Genomic DNA, 18,150 nt, shown 5'->3' with positions numbered 1-18,150 from the left:
TCGTTTATTATGAGTGACACTAGCTTTTGACTTTGAAATAACTGCAGAGTAGATTCTATATGTTCACAGATTTTTTTCGAGTGGTCATTTTATTTATTGAGAATGTTCAAGGACACTGGATTGAGATTCTATGTTGTCCACTAACTATTGTATAAAGTGAGCTAAAACAAAACGGAAGAGGTTAGACATCAGGATTGTGCAGTGCTCACAGAAATGACCCTAGAACTTTTCAAACCATAGATGACATCAAAACACTTTTCAAACCATAGATGACATCAAAACACTTTTCAAACCATAGATGACATCAAAACACTTTTCAAACCATAGATGACATCAAAACACTTTTCAAACCATAGATGACATCAAAACACTTTTCAAACCATAGATGACATCAAAACACTTTTCAAACCATAGATGACATCAAAACACTTCTTTTATTCAGTACACCCGAGACACCAAAAAGCTGACTATTTATAGTGTTTCCGATTTAGATGAACATTTCTAACAACCAATGTTACGATCAAGTCTATAGCTTTGAAATCAGGGAAAGACCTAGAGAGAGAGACATAGAGAGAGAGAGAGAGAGAGAGAAAGATGTTTTAAATACCTACTCTCCTGAGCTCTTCAGTACAAAAATTACAAATAGCAGATTTCTGAAGAAAAAAAAACCTACTGTATTTATAATGTTTATTTGGCTATTTTGTTGATCACCTATATGAAATGTAAGCTGTAGACAATCAAATTGACCAGATTTTGTTGCAATCTCTGAAGGCAACGCACTTTTACACGCCCACTTTCTTTTAAAGGAAATGTTACATATTGTTTCTTAATTGATCAATATGAAAATGTTCTGAGAAAGTGGATGTGTTAATCGCGTATTTAAAAAAAAAATCCTCATTTTGCTTTCCCTGCTTTCGCTTCTCACTAAGACCATGTTCTATGTCAGCACTTCAATCCAGCGATGAGTTCCTTTCGTGGTGGAGGGTAACACCGAAAGTTACAAACAATAAAACCTCAGAACTCATGTTCAGTTATCGCTTGCTTCGAGGGAACTTGAAGAATGTCTACGAGGAGGGAACAGTATTGACAACAAGGCTTACGATTTACTAAAACAAGAAGAAAATAGGTGGATCAACTGCTTGAAGAGTAACCCTTCTCTTAAAGAAGAATCTGGCTCTCTGCGGGTATCGCGATTGAGTTGAAGAATGCTAAGAATAAAATCAAGGCGATTTCCTCTACATTTCTGTCCAAGTAAAATCCAGTTTTGAGAGAACACCTGCTTCGGACCAAGCTTGGTTCCAGGCCATATTAGAACATGTTACCACGAATGCAAAACAAATGTATCATAAAATTTGGTGATCAAGTTAAAACTTAATATGAGAAACTTAATGATGTTGCAAAGAAATATTTCATTTTGTCGCATTTGTAACAATCTCAGATTGAAATCCACCTCAATATGTTCCTAGGGACATTGACTAAAAGAAATTAAAATGAAAACAAAGGAGGCTTCAACGGTTTGCCCCAGTTTCTTCAGAAGCCTCTAAAAGTTTGAAACAAGAAACTTCTTGAGTTTAAACAAAGAAATGGACACATATTTCATTCTCGAATATCGCCATCTTGATTTGTAAAATTCTAACAATTGCTTAAATGTGGCTACAAGTGAACGACGTTTGTACAAACTAAAGTTGATTAAACATTTTACACAATCAACGAAAGCAAACTTACGGCTCCCTTAGTTGGAAATTGTGTTCATAAAGTGTGTGTGGAAAAAAATCAATAATAAATTCAATAATAAAGATAATGAAGCGTGTAATATTCATTAAAACTACTTTTTGTAATACTGATTTTGTTTTGTGTGTGTGTGGCTTAATACTTTGAAAAATAAATAAACATTGTTTTGTTTTGAAAGGAAAAACTTTTATTTTTGGTAGTTTTATGTGTCAGTAAGAAAATAGGTTTTAAAATTTAGTTGGGCTATAACAGAAGAAAAAAAAAACTAATGGCACTAAATGTAATATTTGTTCAAAATTAAATGTATATTTTGTTGTATCAATAAGTAAAAACCCAAAAAAAAAGAATGATGACTGTGTAATAATAATATTAATCTTTATTGTAAGGAACTTTGTTTTAGAATTGTGCCCTGAAGCACAAATGGCAAGTCGCAGCACGTCCGACAGACTTGAACAGAAAACAGAGGGCTCAACTTTTAGTTCCAAGAAAAATAACAACAGCATTTGAATTCCAAGAACACAGTTGTTCGCGTATTCACACTTTGCAGGATCACCTTCTATTCTACCTGATGGGTGTGAACTTCTTCTCACATAATAACAAATGATGACAGTGTAGTAATAATAATAATAATAATAAATTGTACAGATAAGTTCCTGGTACTCCTGACGTCTGCAATAAAAAAAAAAGTAAGAAAAGAACATTTCCTATTTAACGAAGCGAAGTACAAAACAAGGTTACAAAGACAGTTTGTGTGGAAACACAAATCAAAATCGGCCCCTGAAGTGGTCCAGCCAGATAGGAAAAAAGGCAGGTTTCAATATTTTCAGAAGAATATTGGTATTAAATTAACATTTTTTTTGTGTAAATATAGTATTTAGTATGACAGAAGTTACATAACTTAGCAATACAATTGTAAAAAATAATATTTTCTGATCAAAAGTCTAAAACCATTTGCATGAATGTGTTTTAAAAAAATGGTAAATAGCTATCTCCCTTACTAAAAAGCCTCCAGTGTTGTTACTATTAATAGTGAATAGTTGTAAAATGTTGTATTTCTATGAAAAAACTGCTTGCATAATTGATTTAAAAAATTAGATTTTTAGCTTTCAGAAAAGAAAAAAAAAGTAGCCGTTGCATCAGAACTTTGAATGATCTAAAATATCATGATGTCCGATTTTCATTTTCACTTCTAGTTTCTGAGATCTAAACGGGACGGACGGACAGACAGGCCACACAAAACTAATAGCGTCTTTTTCCCTTTCGGGAGCCGCTAAAAGAAAATGAGAAAAAAGCCACATCAAATAGGTCATCCATTTTTTTAAATCTTTCCTCACATAGAAAGATGAAAAGAAATAAGTAATATTTGAAATAGCCGTATATTAAACTAAATGCTATAGAAAATTCTTGATATACGTTGGCATCCTAATATTTTTTATCTCGTTGAGTTTGTTGCATTTGGCTTATAACAATTTTCAGTTTTGTGAATTTCCATTCCACCCAACCTTTCCTAGTTGTTTTTTTCCTTCCGCCCATGAAGAGAGAGAGAGAGAGAGAGAGAGAGAGAGAGAGAGAGAGAGAGAGAGAGTAAGCTAATACAAGCAAGTGAAAGACAATCGTACTAATCATTCAATAGAAATAGAACGTCTTTCAACAAAAAGTCATTCTACAGATAACATTTGTGCTTTTGTTGTGGAGTAGATCTACATAGTTGGGCTGCTGCCTGGTTGTGGTGCTATGCGCTTCGGACTGTTGCAACGAAGGTCCAGAGTTACATCCCCTTGCAGTCCTGTAAGAGAGGTTTGAGACAATTCTGAAGGAATTCTAGAAATAATACAACTACAGCTTATAATTGTCATGATTGTATCCACGTATTATTTGAGACGAATCAATCTTCCCACCGCACAACAGCTGGGTATTTTACTCTAGATCTGTGTAGAGATTGAACAGTATCAATCATGTAATACTTGCACACAAAAAACAACAACTCTGCAATGGAGATTTTCATAAATGAAGAATTTCTGAATGTGTAGCTGAGGGGCCATGACGGCTTGGCTACATTACAAGGGGGTTTGAGTTCGAATCTCGACTCAAGTAGAGTTATGTTTGCTGAGCGCCTAATGGCAGCACGGAAACCTTCCCCTCACCCCACTGGTTCACAAAAGAGATTAGACAAGAGAGCAGTGAACATCTTTATAAAGATGCACTATACAAGAGAGCAGTGAACATCTTTATAAAAATGCACTATACAAGAGAGCAGTGAACATCTTTATAAAAATGCACTATACAAGAGAGCAGTTATAAAACATAAACAACAACTAAAGCTTACTTAAGTTTTGGATGTATCCCGTATAGACATATTAGGAAGCATTGATCGTCTGTGTATGAAAAAGGTTTACGATACATTTTGGCGCACTTTTTAGCAATGTGAAATCAAATGTATTGTTGATGTGTGTTTTATATAGGTTGCACCAATCGGTGTTTGGGAGTAACATCCCTTGTAACTGTTGTTGTCAACCAATATGGCGTTAGATTAAACAGCTGATTTCATGTCTTATAAGTTATATCCAGAGTCTTGTTATTATTCGTTCATAATAATCAACATGGTGGCAGCGGTAACAAGAATTATATTTAGATTTATATCAGTGATACAAATCTAGTTAAATTAAGAAAAAAAAATAGATCTAAAGTGTAGATCTAGAATCTAGTAGATTCCAGAGTCCCAGTCTTTAGTCTAGAATCTAGAATTAGAATATATATCGAGAGGCTCGGGGTTATTCAGTTACGGTAGATATACTATAGTGAAGTTTTCATTGAACATGGCAGAAGGTCTACTTAAACCACCAACAGAGTTAAATGTGACTGAAGGTAATGTCAGTGAAAACTTTCGTCAATGGAGAAGACAAGTGGAACTGTTTCTGTTAGCAATAGGAGCTGAAGAAAAACCTAAAATCAGACAAAAAGCAATAATACTACATTGTGCTGAACCTCAGGCCCAAGAGATTTGTGAGCAGTTGCAGTATGATGAGAATGAAGACGTGAATGACCCGCAAATATTACTAAAGAAATTACACGACTATTGCAACCCCAGAAAAAATGAAATTCTGGAAAGTTTCAGATTTTGGAACATAGAAAAGGTGTCATCTTGTGATGTGTTCATTACGCAGCTTAGAGCTCAGGCTGAAAAATGTAATTTCAAGGAAAAGGATAGAATGATTAGAGACAAAATCTCCGTGGAGAAAAGACTGCAGGAGAGATTATTGAATCGCGATGATCTTACATTGAAGAAGTGTTTAGATATATGCCAAACATATGAGCAAACCGCTAAAGGATTGGCAGAGATAAATAAGGAAGCTGTTGTGAAGATAGATAAGATAGAACAAAAGAAAACTGACAACAGAAACAACCTAATAGATTGCTGGTTTTGTGGAGGCAGACATGCAGTGAACAGAACATCATGTCCGGCTTGGGGCAAAATTTGCAATAAATGCAAAGGTAAAAACCATTTTGCAGTTAAGTGTAAAACTAAGAATAAAATACATATGCATAATGCTATGGATGAATTTGACCAAGAGGAACAATTAAACTCAATAAATGTGTTAAACATAAATAGGGACAGAATGACAGCACTATTCATGATAAATAGTCAACAAATAAGATTTCAGCTGGACACATGAGCAGATGTCAACATTATATGTAAGAAATATGTTAAAAAGACACAAATTAAGAAGACTGTTCAAACATTAACAATGTGGAATAATTTCAAATTAAAAACTGAGGGCACTGCTAACTTAATAATAACAAATCCTAAAAATAAAAAGAATTACTTGGTAACATTCACAGTTGTAGAGAACCACTATCAATGCTTATTAGGCCGTAAAACATGCCAAAGTTTAAGTCTGATCACATTAAATGAAGATAGATTCATATCACAAGTAAAAACAATGGATTGTCATCTGGGAGATTTAGGTGAAACATCATTAACTGTCAATGAGAACATAGCTCCGGTGGTATCACCTTGTCGCAATATACCATTTGCATTTCAAAAGAAGGTGGAAGCAGAAATAGAGACATTAGTAAAAAGGAAAATATTAATTCCTGTAAATGAACCAACAGATTGGGTCAGCCAGATGGCTGTGGTTCAAAAGCCAAATGGGGATTTAAGGATCTGCATTGACCCAAGACATCTAAACACTGCTTTAAAAAGAGAACATTTTAAGTTACCAACTTTGGAAGCTGTAATGCCACAGTTCCTAAATGCTAAAATATTTTCTAAATTAGACGTAAAAGAGGCTTACTGGCATGTACGTCTAGATGAAAAGTCTAGTCTACTAACAACCATGATCACACCATATGGGCGGTACAGATGGTCAAGACTTCCTTTTGGACTAAGTGTAAGTGGAGAAATATTCCAGAAGAAGTTAACAGAAGCATTGTTAGGATTAGAAGGATGCATTAATGTGGCTGATGATATTGTGATTGTGGGATGTGGTCAGTCCAAAGAAGAAGCAGAAAAAGATCACTCTGACAAACTGAAGAGATTAAGAGAGAGATGCAAAGAGAAATGCATTAAATTAAATGAAAAAAAAACAGTAGAGAAACAAGACCAGATACGTTTCATGTGACACTGCATTAGTGTGCAAGGCATAAAGCCTGACACAAAGAAGATCAAAGCTATTCTGGAAATGAAGAAACCAGAAAATAGCCAGGAAGCAAGAAAACTATGTGGAATGGTGCAGTATTTGTCAAAATTTTTGAACAATCTAGCCGAAGTGTCTCAACCATTAAGAGAACTAACAAAGAAAGATTGCAATTTTAGATGGACTGAAAAATGTGAAGAGGCATTCAACAAGATAAAAACAATGATTACAAATACTCCAGTCCTTATATTATACAACCCTGACAAGAAACTTGAAATACAAGTGGACAGTAGTCAACATGGACTTGGAGCTGTACTAATGCAAGAAGGACAACCAATAGAATTTGCCTCTAGAGCATTGACACCAACTGAAAAACGGTGGGCTCAGATTGAAAAAGAACTACTTGCGGTAGTTTTCGGACTAGAAAGATTTAATCAATATACATTTGGAAGACACGTAATAATAATAAATGATCATAAGCCACTTGCAAACATCTTAAGGAAGCCTCTAAACCAGGCTCCAAGAAGATTACAAAACTTGATGTTGAGGAGCAATCGTTATGATTTCTCATTTCAGTGGGTAGAAGGAAACAGTTTACACATTGCTGACACATTATCACGGCTTTGCAATCAAGAGGAGAAGCAAGATGAAGTTTTTAACATATGCCAGACACAAGTTGTGGACATACCGGATCCGTTATTAGAAAGAATAAAACAAGAAACAGACTTAGATGACACATTAAGTAAATTATCAAAGCAAATTATGAATGGATGGCCTCAAAGAAAACAAGATTTAGACAACAGGGTAAAACCATATTTTGATTTTGCTGATACTTTGGGACTTAGTAATGGAGTCATTTTGAAAGGAGAAAGGGTTGTCATACCTTTCAGTATGCGTCAAGAAATGAAGAAAAACCTGCACACAGCACACATTGTATATGATGGAATGATGAGGAGGGCCCGACAGACGATATTCTGGCCAGGCATGGCTGATGAAATAAAACAGATGGCAGAGACATGCACTGCTTGTCAAGAAAGGAAACCTATGAACCAGAGAGAAACACTTATACAACATGATGAAGGAAATGTACCATGGGAAAAAGTTGGAGCAGACCTGATGGAAGTGGATGGAAGACAGTATCTAATTACTGTTGACTATTACTCTAATTTTATTGAGTATGATTATCTTTCAACAACAACATCACAAGATGTGATTAGAAAATTGAAAGGACAATTTGCTCGTTTTGGTGCTCCAAAAATGTTAATAACAGATGGCGGTCCACAATGTAGTTCAAATGAGTTTTTGAGATTCACAAGGCGATGGAACATCAATCACATCAGATCAGATCCTGGTTATCCGAGAACAAATGGCAAGGCGGAAGCTGCTGTAAGGATAATGAAGAATTTAATACTGAAAACTAAACATAATGGTGATGATCCATATGAAGCTTTACTGGAACTCAGAAATACACATCGGCAATGTACTGGATTTAGCCCAGCTGAAATGTGTCTCAAAAGAAGTCCACGGACATTGATTCCCAGCACTTCAAAGTGTTTAAGTGAACATGTTGTAGCTGAGAGGAAAGAGAATTACAAACGACAGGTAAAAAGACAATATGATAAGCAAGCTCGGGATTTACCAACACTCCATCTAGGGCAAACTATTTATTACCAAAACCCTGGTCAAACAGGATGGTATCCGGGAATAATCAGGGAACAACCATCTCCAAGATCTTATAAGATCAAGGGAGATAATGGAGGATTCTACATACGCAACAGATTTCATATTAGGCCAAGGAAAACGATTTTGAAAGACACTGATGTCTATGATGGGAATGTCTTGGATGATGATGATGATAAGGAGAGGCCAGATTTTTCTGGTAACTGTTCTCAACATGCAGCACAGTCTGGAGTAGTTTCTCATGTACCAGACAATAATTGTGATAGAAATATGCCAGCAAGAACTAGCACTTTAGAAACAAATAGACCGGTGTGGCATAGGGATTATGATATGTACTAAGAATTTTTTATGACAATATTAATATGCATATTAATGTGTCACACTCTCAATTGAACTTTATTTTTATTTTAAGTTGTTACAATATTTATAAAATAAGATGAGTTATTAATGTTTGTTATTTTAATTGCAAATATTTCTGATATGTATTTTGTTAGCTATAGAAAGGGAAGGATGTTGATGTGTGTTTTATATAGGTTGCACCAATCGGTGTTTGGGAGTAACATCCCTTGTAACTGTTGTTGTCAACCAATATGGCGTTAGATTAAACAGCTGATTTCATGTCTTATAAGTTATATCCAGAGTCTTGTTATTATTCGTTCATAATAATCAACATGTATAACATTACAAGCATTACCCACCGGCTTCGCTCGATTATAATTTGCTTCCAGGCTATATATTGTTTGTTTGTTTTTTCGCTTTGGGGCCGCCCCCACACACTCAAACCGTTATTTGTAGTTATAATTTATATTTTAATATTTCCATACAACACTAGCATAAAATTATAGAGATAATATTTCTTACATATGTACTAGTACTGTATTACACATCTGAGCAAAATAGTTTCCTGCAGGGCAGGAGTGGGGCACGTTTTTTGACATTCCCAGTATTGGAGTTACCATTTATCGCGGCGAATTCCTCCACTAGCGCACCGGGGAACGGGCCTAGCTCGTGGGCGCCAACCAGACCGCCCGATACAGCCCGCTAAGGCCGCGCCAGTCAGTCCAGTCTTTGCCCAAAGAGAGACCCGCGAATCAGCCAACCCTTGAGTTGGTGTCCAGCGCTATCCGCTTTTCGGAGAACCCGTGTGTCTCTTACTCACCATTGCCCCTGGGCCCCACAGGGAGGGGGGGGCTGGACATAGCCCCTTTGTTTGCACTTTTACACTTGGCGGCTGCTCATTCATCAGCGGCAAGCAACCAATATCCTTGGCCACCCCTCTGAAAGAGCGCAGTGTTCACTCGGAGACCAGGATGCGGTGGTACTGGAACGCCGAGAGTATTACACATGAGCTTCGCCCACTGATTTGTTCCCAGGCTATATAATGTTTATTTTGCCATGAACCCCTCCCATTTTGTCTTACTTGTGACAATACATATGATATAACAATATAATGATATAAAGTTAAACGCTCCCCTAGACATTTCTTTGGCCAGCCAATGCTGGTATCTATTACGTTGAATTGGACAAGTCCTTCAATTCCAGTAGTATTTGTCTCCATGTGGTGAGTCGACATTGCAGTTAAAGTTAACAAGAAATTTATACATAGATCATGATCATTTAAACTTTACATTGTAATATATCTGCCGCAGCTCATCAGTTATAATCGTCGCAAATACAGGAGCATAAGTGAGTAGTCAGAACGAGATCAGTTTTGAATGTTGATCACAAAGAACCAGGATGTCAGATTTTGATTGCACGTAGATCCGAACTTGTTCCTAGTGCATGATACAGAGTTGTACTGGAGGGGTACAACAACGGGGAGAAAGGGGGAAAAAATGGAATGGTCTACAAAAAATGGATTTAAATCAAAAGGCACTCAGTTTAATGGAACTTTTTTTCCTATAAAAAAATAGAAGGTGTGAGGCATTTTTTAATGTCGCACACAGGAGGCCACAACCCTCGCGGCGGCCCTGACAGTAGGATTTAACTTCTAAAAAAAAAAGGCAGAATTTGCTGTATGAATACACTGAGGTTTTTACAAATCTTATATCTATCTGTCTGGTACAAATTTAAACATGTTTTATTCTCCCATTTTCTATTCTCGGATCAAGTTGAAATTTTGCATATTTATTCATAGTCGATGACTATACACTAATCAATCCAAAAAAATAAACAATTACTTAATCACTTAATGAATTTTGATTTCTAAATAGAAGAAAGGGAACTAAACCATGTAATTTTCAGTAATGGCAGTAATCAGGGGGTCCTTAAATAAGCTTTGTTTTTAAAATGTTATCATTTTTTCTATTGCTTGTTGCTAATCTAGAATGTAACAGTTCAATTAATTGTTCAACATTGGGCCTGGAATACAATATTTGTTTACTAATCTTATTCTGTATACTTTAAAATTCTCACACACCAGCAGATAATGAAAGACATCACCTATTTCGTGGGTACAAAATGGACATATTCTATCTTCATTATTTATCCTATGCAACGGCAATGTGTTGCCATCCTACGTCGTCCTGAGGGAGGTTTGAACGAGGATGTAGATTATCATCAACTCTGAAGGATCATCCGGAACCTGTCAAACAAACATTTTTGTACAACTTAGTCACGGTTAACTTCAGGAGTTCATAATGTTTAGAGTCCTAAAAAAAAAACCTAAGAAGTAATAAAAATGTAACAAGACGTAAAGAGATGTGACGCAGTTTTCAATATCAAGTTTAAAAACGAAACCAAAAAAAAAACACAAAAATCTTTAGTCTGTTTTTTTTTGTTTGTTTTTTTAATTAAATGAAATAGGAAATAGGAATTCTGACTAGGAGAGCACGCACAGAATGTTTTGAAAATCTGAACATTACCAATCGATGTATAGGAGTTTTAAAGCTAAATCTGAATCCTAAACGAAATGTACTTAGACTAGACTAGGATGAATGACTACACTAGGAATAATGACTAAGGATTTGTTTTTTATAAACACACATTACAAGCACACACTCACATATTAACAAAACTAAACTCATAAACGCAAACATAGATGCAAATGTAATACTCGGCAAATGAGGCCAGCCTGGAAAACCCTATGACATAAGTTTGTTGGTATTTTTTATTTTCAAGAAATTCGCAGATTTTTTTTAACTGAGAAGGGGAGAAGAAAGGGGGGGGGGGCGGGGGATGAGTTTTACTTCTTCTGTTTGTCGAAACAGACTCCCCACCGTTTAAAAAAATAATTCCCCTCAGTGCGAGCACTTAAACAGACATGCTTATCTCGCTCTCCCGGCAGAGGAGGTGGGTGTGGGGTGTTCCGAAATTTATCGTGATAAGCTTGCGCGCATGCGTGTTTGGGATTTGCGCAATAGCTGAGGGGAGAAGCAGCAAGCAACGAGGACTATCTCTCGCCCACCGACGTGATAATGATGGGCGAAACTATCGTCTGCTATTTCGTTAAACACGGCGATTAAAAAACTAGGATCTCGTCTCCGGCAATCAGACAGGATCAGAAGAGGCAATAAATCGCTTCCGGTAATTGAGTAGGTTTAGCCAGTGAGAAATGCGAGGCAGACGAGAGAAGGTGAAGGTCAGAAGGCTTGGCAGGCCAATAAAAACTAATTAATGTTGCCGTGTCTAATTCTCTTCTTGGATGAATTATTTCTGCATTAAGTAGATCTAAGTTGAAGGCTAATTAGCCAGTTTAGTACTCCATGTTTAAATGCAATCAAATTGTCGCGGTTAAGTTCATTTTCTAGGACAGGTAACACTGAATTTTTTGAACTTATTACTTTCAACAGTGTATGTGCTACTCAGTGCAACTGCGCGGCCACCCTGGATACCATCTTTAAATAAACACTAATATATAAATACTTTTAAAAATATGCATACTAAACATAAGAAAAATAAAGGGAAATTGGATCAAATTGATAAGTACGCATAACTCTTTCTTTCTATATGTATGTTTCTTAAGTGTGTTCTCATTAGACATTCGAAGTTATTCTTTCAGTTAGTTTTAAAGTGAAAGAATTGACACAGGCTTCGATTGCATCAGGATCTAATATATAAGGTGTAATGTAAGGTGTAATGTAAGGTGTACTGTAAGGTGTACTGTAAGGTGTAATGTAAGTTGTAATGTAAGGTGTAATGTAAGGTGTACTGTAAGGTGTAATGTAAGGTGTACTGTAAGGTGTACTGTAAGGTATAAAGTAAGGTGTAATGTAAGGTGTACTGTAAGGTGTAATGTAAGGTGTACTGTAAGGTGTACTGTAAGGTGTAATGTAAGGTGTAATGTAAGGTGTAATGTAAGGTGTATGTATGCATGTATGTATGTATGTACGTTAGAGGAATCAAAATCATTCAACCAATCATGGTGAAACTTGGCATAAATATTGGGTGATCTTTGGATATGTAAAGTTGCCCTTACAACTAGATTGACGTCAATGGCTTCTTGAAACAGATTTGTACTATTACAACATCCTAACTGACTTTTATTATATAACACACAAAAAAAAAACAGAGCAAAGCCGGATAAAAAAATAGCTAGTTTTTTTTTGTAAAGACATGGATATAGTGCAACAACACTCAATAGCCAATCTCTTGAATATGTTCTTAGTAGTTATTGTATTTTGTTGTTTTTGGAAGCTAAATAAAAAAATTTTATTATGAGATCAACGTGTTTTGGTTAATGAAACAGGAGATATTATGGGACTTATAAGAGGATGCTATTATTATACTTTTAAAGGTCTTATAAGGAAGGCTGGTACTGCCAAGTACCGTATCCAATGTAAATGTACATAATCATGGAGCCCTCGTTGCTAATATATAACAAGGTTACAAAGACAGTTTGTGTGGAAACACAAACTCAAAATCGGCCCCCGAAGTGGTCCACTCAGGCAGGCTTCAATATTTTCAGAAAGAACATCCAAATGAAATTATATCAAAGACAAATGAGAGATAAGAATGCAGAAAGAAGGTTGACAGATCTTGTGTAGTGCCCCAACGGTCCAGCAGATCAAAGGATAGGTGCAAGTGAATGCAAAGTTAGATGTGAACCTGGCCTAACTAGTTCCCCTTTCAGACCTTGTGGTCTATAGGGCAGATGATGTAAAGTTCATTTGTATTTGTGGCCTACGGTTAATGAGGGTGTCATGTAGCCAGCACAACGACACAGTCGGTTCGGAAGCCAAGCGCTTTACCGCTCAGCTACCGCGCCTCTCCTGGCCTAACTGAAGTCTTATAATTAATGTAATTGTTTTGAAAAGGCTCAATTCTTTTTTTTTTTTTAAAGGAAACCTCAGAATTTGCGCTATTCAACTTTAGCTGTATCATCATAGGAATCCTTGGGCCTTAGGCCTCTTTTCTTTGCCACTTTTTGGGCTTTATGTGCCTCTTTTATGTGCCATCTTGTTTTATATTAGGTCTAACTTATAATACATACTAATTAGCTTTTTCTCTTTACAAAACTGCTTGCATGACTGATTTTAAAAATTAAATTTTTAGCTTTCAGGAAAAAAAAAGTAGCCGTTGCATCAGAACTTTGAATGGTCTAAAATATTGTGATGTCGGATTTTCAAAATCTTTTCTAGTTTACGAGATCTAAACGGGACGGACGGACAGACATTTCACACAAAACTAATAGTGTATTTTCCCCTTTCGGGGGCCGCTAAAAATATTTCCTTTTGTTTTGAGGGTGTGATCCAAAACTAGTAATAACAAGGTTACAAAGACAGTTTGTGTGGAAACACAAACTCAAAATCGGCCCCGGAAGTGGTACACAGAGGCAGGTAAAAAGGCACATTTCAATATTTTCAGAAAGAATATCATCAAAGGCTAATGAGAGAGAAGAATGGAGAAAGAAGGTTGACAGATATTCTGTGGTGCCCCAATGGTCCGGCAGACCAAGACAAAAAATTCCTGTTAATTGTTCCTTTTTTATCACAGTGCACTGCAGTTCACGCGATAATATGAAAAACTACTAATTTATTGTTGTTTTAAATTATGTCCCACTAGTATGTATACTAAATAGATTTTATTTTCTTTAAAAAAAAGTAAACATTTTTTTTTTGTAAATGTAGTAATTAGTATGAAAGAGCTTTATTGATTGCATGTATTGTTAAAAAAAAAAATTGACAAAAAGCAAAAACCGTTTGCAAAACGTGTTTAAAATATGGTAAGTAATCATTTCCCTTACTAAGTAGTCTCCCGTGTTAGTTGCTATTAATAGTGAATAGTTGTAAAAATGGTTTATTTTTATGAAAAAAAATGCTTGCGTAGTTGATTTTCAAAATTAAATTTTTCTCTTTCAGAAAAGAAAAAAGTAGCCGTTGCATCAAAACTTTGAATGGTCTAAAATATCATGATGTCGAATTTTCAATATATTTTCTAGTTTACGAGATTTAAACTGGAAGGACGAACGGACAGACAGACCACACAAAACAAATAGCGTCTATTTCCCTTTCGGGGACCGCTAAAAAAATGAATTCTTACTTAATGTTCAAAAAATATAGTAAACTAAAAATTCTTTTATTTTGTGTCGTCGAAAATGTTTATAAAATGTAATTGGCTTGGATAAATGTCAGTAGTCTGGGGTATTATGTCGTCCGTCGTACTAACAATACAGTAGTATTGGCAACACTTTCAAAAACGTACGTGCCTCTTCTTTTTGTATTGGCTGAGATCACTGGCGGATCCAGGGGGAGGGAGTCGGTAGGGCGATCGCCCCAGACTAATTTTAGTAAAGAAATCACACAATTTGTGCACACATTTATATGTTAATAATATAAACTAATTATTTATATTTCAACCTATTTTTAGATTATTCTAGTATGTTGGCCAATTTGGTAGGATGGGAAGGTGTTGTTTTTTCGCCGAAGGTTGAGAAACTCTGCTTTTTTTTTTAATTCTAATATATATATATATCATGGGCATAACCAGGGAGGGATCGGAATTTAGTGACTGATTTTTCTCTTTGATTTTGTTTATTTAAGTTGATATTTTAATTCTAAACCATCACTTGGCACAACGCAGCCAAGGGAGTTTTGACTTTGAAACCCCTACCATGGGGGTTTTGCAGTCAAAACCCCATCTTCTATAAAACAAAACAAAAAAAAACAATGCTAACGACAATCCCCAAATTCTAAGAGCATAGCTTAGGAAGATTTTGATTTTAAAATCCCCTCCGAAATCTACGATAAAACCCCTCTTCAATATAAGACTATCCATACATCAGTTACCAGATTCTAGCCAAGAGGAGTTTTGTGTTTAAACCCCCCCCCCTCCTTTTTCCAGTGGGGTTAGCAGCTAAAAACTACCTCTTCAATTTAAAAAAAGCAAATTGCACACTAAAAATTCTATGAAAACCTTATTCTTTAATTTTATTCTAAAGCAAACTACAGTCACCAAATTCTATGAAAGTAACTAAGGGGTTTATTAATTTGTTAAAAAAAAACTCCAGAGATTTTTTAGTTTAAAACCCCACAACAAATTATTTTAACGATAAAACTTCCCTTTTCGATATAAAATCTAAAGCAAACTACAGTCACCTAATTCCAAGAGCGTAGCCAAGAGAGGTTACAAATTTCTACCCGTGTCTGGGCTCAATAAAGTGCAGTAAATAGTCATCTGCCGAAAATGAAAAAGACTAGATTTGGCTCAACAAAGATGGCTAAGACGGATTTTAGAGGTCAGTTATAGAGATCGGGTCTCAATCAAGGAAATCCTATGCCGAATTGGGAGTTGACCCCTTAGTAAGGTTGTGACAGAGCGTCGCATGAGGTTTGCGGGACATGTTCTCCGACAAAATGAAATAGGCATAATAAAAGTTGCGATGACATGGAGGTCATTAAGAGAAAAGCGCAAACAGGGACATCCTAGTACAACTTGGCGCCACACTTTCATGTAGGTTCTTAGAGCAGGTGGGAAGAGGCTTCAGACATTGCCAGTGACAGATTTTTGTGGAAGCAGCATACCGCGCCGAACGACGCGGGAGGATCTAAGGCAGTAAGCATTGCACATTAGGTTTTTTAAATAAAACTTTTAATAGCAGGATAATGCACTGAAGATACCTCGGAACTCACAGCGCTCCCCCCAGACCCCTTTGCTGGCAATAGCTGGGTGTCTACAATTTTTTCACTAACTCCAGGTCTGAATGTAATAAAGACTAATTATGTACACACACATACACCCTCAAACTTACACACACACACACACAAATATATATTTGCGGGAGGGGGGAATCCCCCCCCCCCGAAAAAAAAAATATATATGCTGTACGCGAGTTTATGCTTAGGGTTGGGGCTTACAGGGCGTTAGGGTTTAGGGTTTGGAAAAAAATGCCCCCTCCATCCAAACCAAAACTCTGGATCCGCTAGTGGCTGAGATAGAGTTGTAGTTATTTGATCACTTCTGGGGTCGATTTTGAGTTTTTCATTTTAACCTTATTCTATTTATGGCGATATTCGGAAATTCAAGTCATGAGAGATACAGTATTAGTAATTAATGTATCTTCAAATAAAGTCAAATGGTAAGGGGAAACATGGGAGGATACTGAAATGTGAGTGACAACCAATTTCCTCCTTGATATGGTTAGGACACTACTGATAGAAGAATGCTACCAATTAGATCTGTCTTGGGCATCAAAAGTACTTAAGATACTAGTTAACACGTATCGTAGTGACGTAATATATCTAGGCAGAAAGCACTTCACATCAGGTCACGTCGCCTTTAGTCACGTAAAATCATTAGCTGGTTTGTTATTAGAAGAAATAGATTGTGGTCAATGTCACTGGAAAGACTCACTGGCGGATCCAGGGGGGGAGGGGCGGTAGGGGCGGGGCGGACGAATTTTAGTATAGAATTCCCACAATTTGTATACGAATTTATTACTTATGTTAATAATATAAACTAATCAGTGGCGTAGCTACCAATGTGCGGGTGGTGCGGGCCGCACAGGGCACCAAGTGGAGAGGGGCACCAAAATTCCCCCAGTGTGTATTAATTTCCTATTTCCGTGAGCTGATTTTGACAAATAGGCCGCAATGTGGAGGAACGATCGTATTTTTATGCGGTTCCTCTCTTTCCACTGTCGCACTAATATTGAGGTGGGTAGCCTACAGTCGCCCCTTTTGTAGCGCTCGTAGGCCGTAAGTACCGCCCTCTCCCTCCTTAAATGTAAAGGGGCCACGTTTGTTAAGATTTCATCATCTTCATTTAAATCCAAAGATGGATTCAATGAGTGGTGGAGGTTATCCCCGAAAATAGAAAAACATGAGACCAGCAGAGCTCACATTCAGTCATCGCTTGCTTGGAGGGAACTTGAAGTTCGCCTGAGAGTAGGAAACAAAATGGACAACAAGGCCCAAGATTTGATTATACAAGAGACGAAAACCTGGAGAGTTCGTAAAATTACTATCAACGTACGATCCACTCTTGAGGGAGCATGTGCTTCGAACTAAGCTTTGTTCCAGACCGAATACATACATGTCTCCACAAATACAAAATGAATTTATTACAAAATTGGGGGATCACGCTAAAAAAAACAAATCATACAGCAAGTAAAACAAGCCAAATATTTCTCTATTATTTTTGACAGTACACCTGACATCTTAAAGCTGGATCAAACTTCCCAAATTTTACGGTACGTTGTCATGGATAATGACGGGGTGCAGGTTCGTGAGTCTTTTATTGACTTCATCGACACAAAGGACAAGCATACTGCTGGAATCGCTGAGATGATTCTAGAGAAACTGCGTTCGGATGGCTTAGACATAATGGACTGCAGGGGTCAAGGCTATGATAATGCTGCGGTCATGAAAGGTCAAAACTACGGTGTCCAAAAACGTATTCTAGAAGTCACTATTCGTTGCCTGCTCAAACTCTGGAGACATTAACTAGCAGAGATGAAAATTCATCGACTAGATCTGAAGCAGGTGGATTATTGGTTGCTGTTAAGTCTTTTAATTTTGTCACCTATCTTGGGTTTTGGGCTCCTGTATTAACTGAAATTAATGATGCACAATTCTACCTTCAAAAACAAGGATTGTCTATTCGAGACTGCTCACTCAAACTAAAAACATTAGAGACATTTTTAAGTAGTAATCGAGAGGTCATC

At 36.5% G+C, this 18,150-nt stretch overlaps 1 protein-coding gene across 1 annotated transcript in view; it reads right to left on the bottom strand.

The window, feature by feature from the left end:
* The window catches only part of LOC106058219 (uncharacterized), a 69,457-nt gene that overhangs the window by 46,501 nt on the left and 4,806 nt on the right, over positions 1–18,150 (bottom strand). The gene's annotated exons all lie outside the window — the stretch shown is intronic.

This window comes from Biomphalaria glabrata, chromosome 3 (assembly GCF_947242115.1).
Source record: "Biomphalaria glabrata chromosome 3, xgBioGlab47.1, whole genome shotgun sequence".
Lineage (NCBI taxonomy): Eukaryota > Metazoa > Mollusca > Gastropoda > Planorbidae > Biomphalaria > Biomphalaria glabrata.
This window is presented reverse-complemented; position numbering and strand designations above follow the sequence as displayed.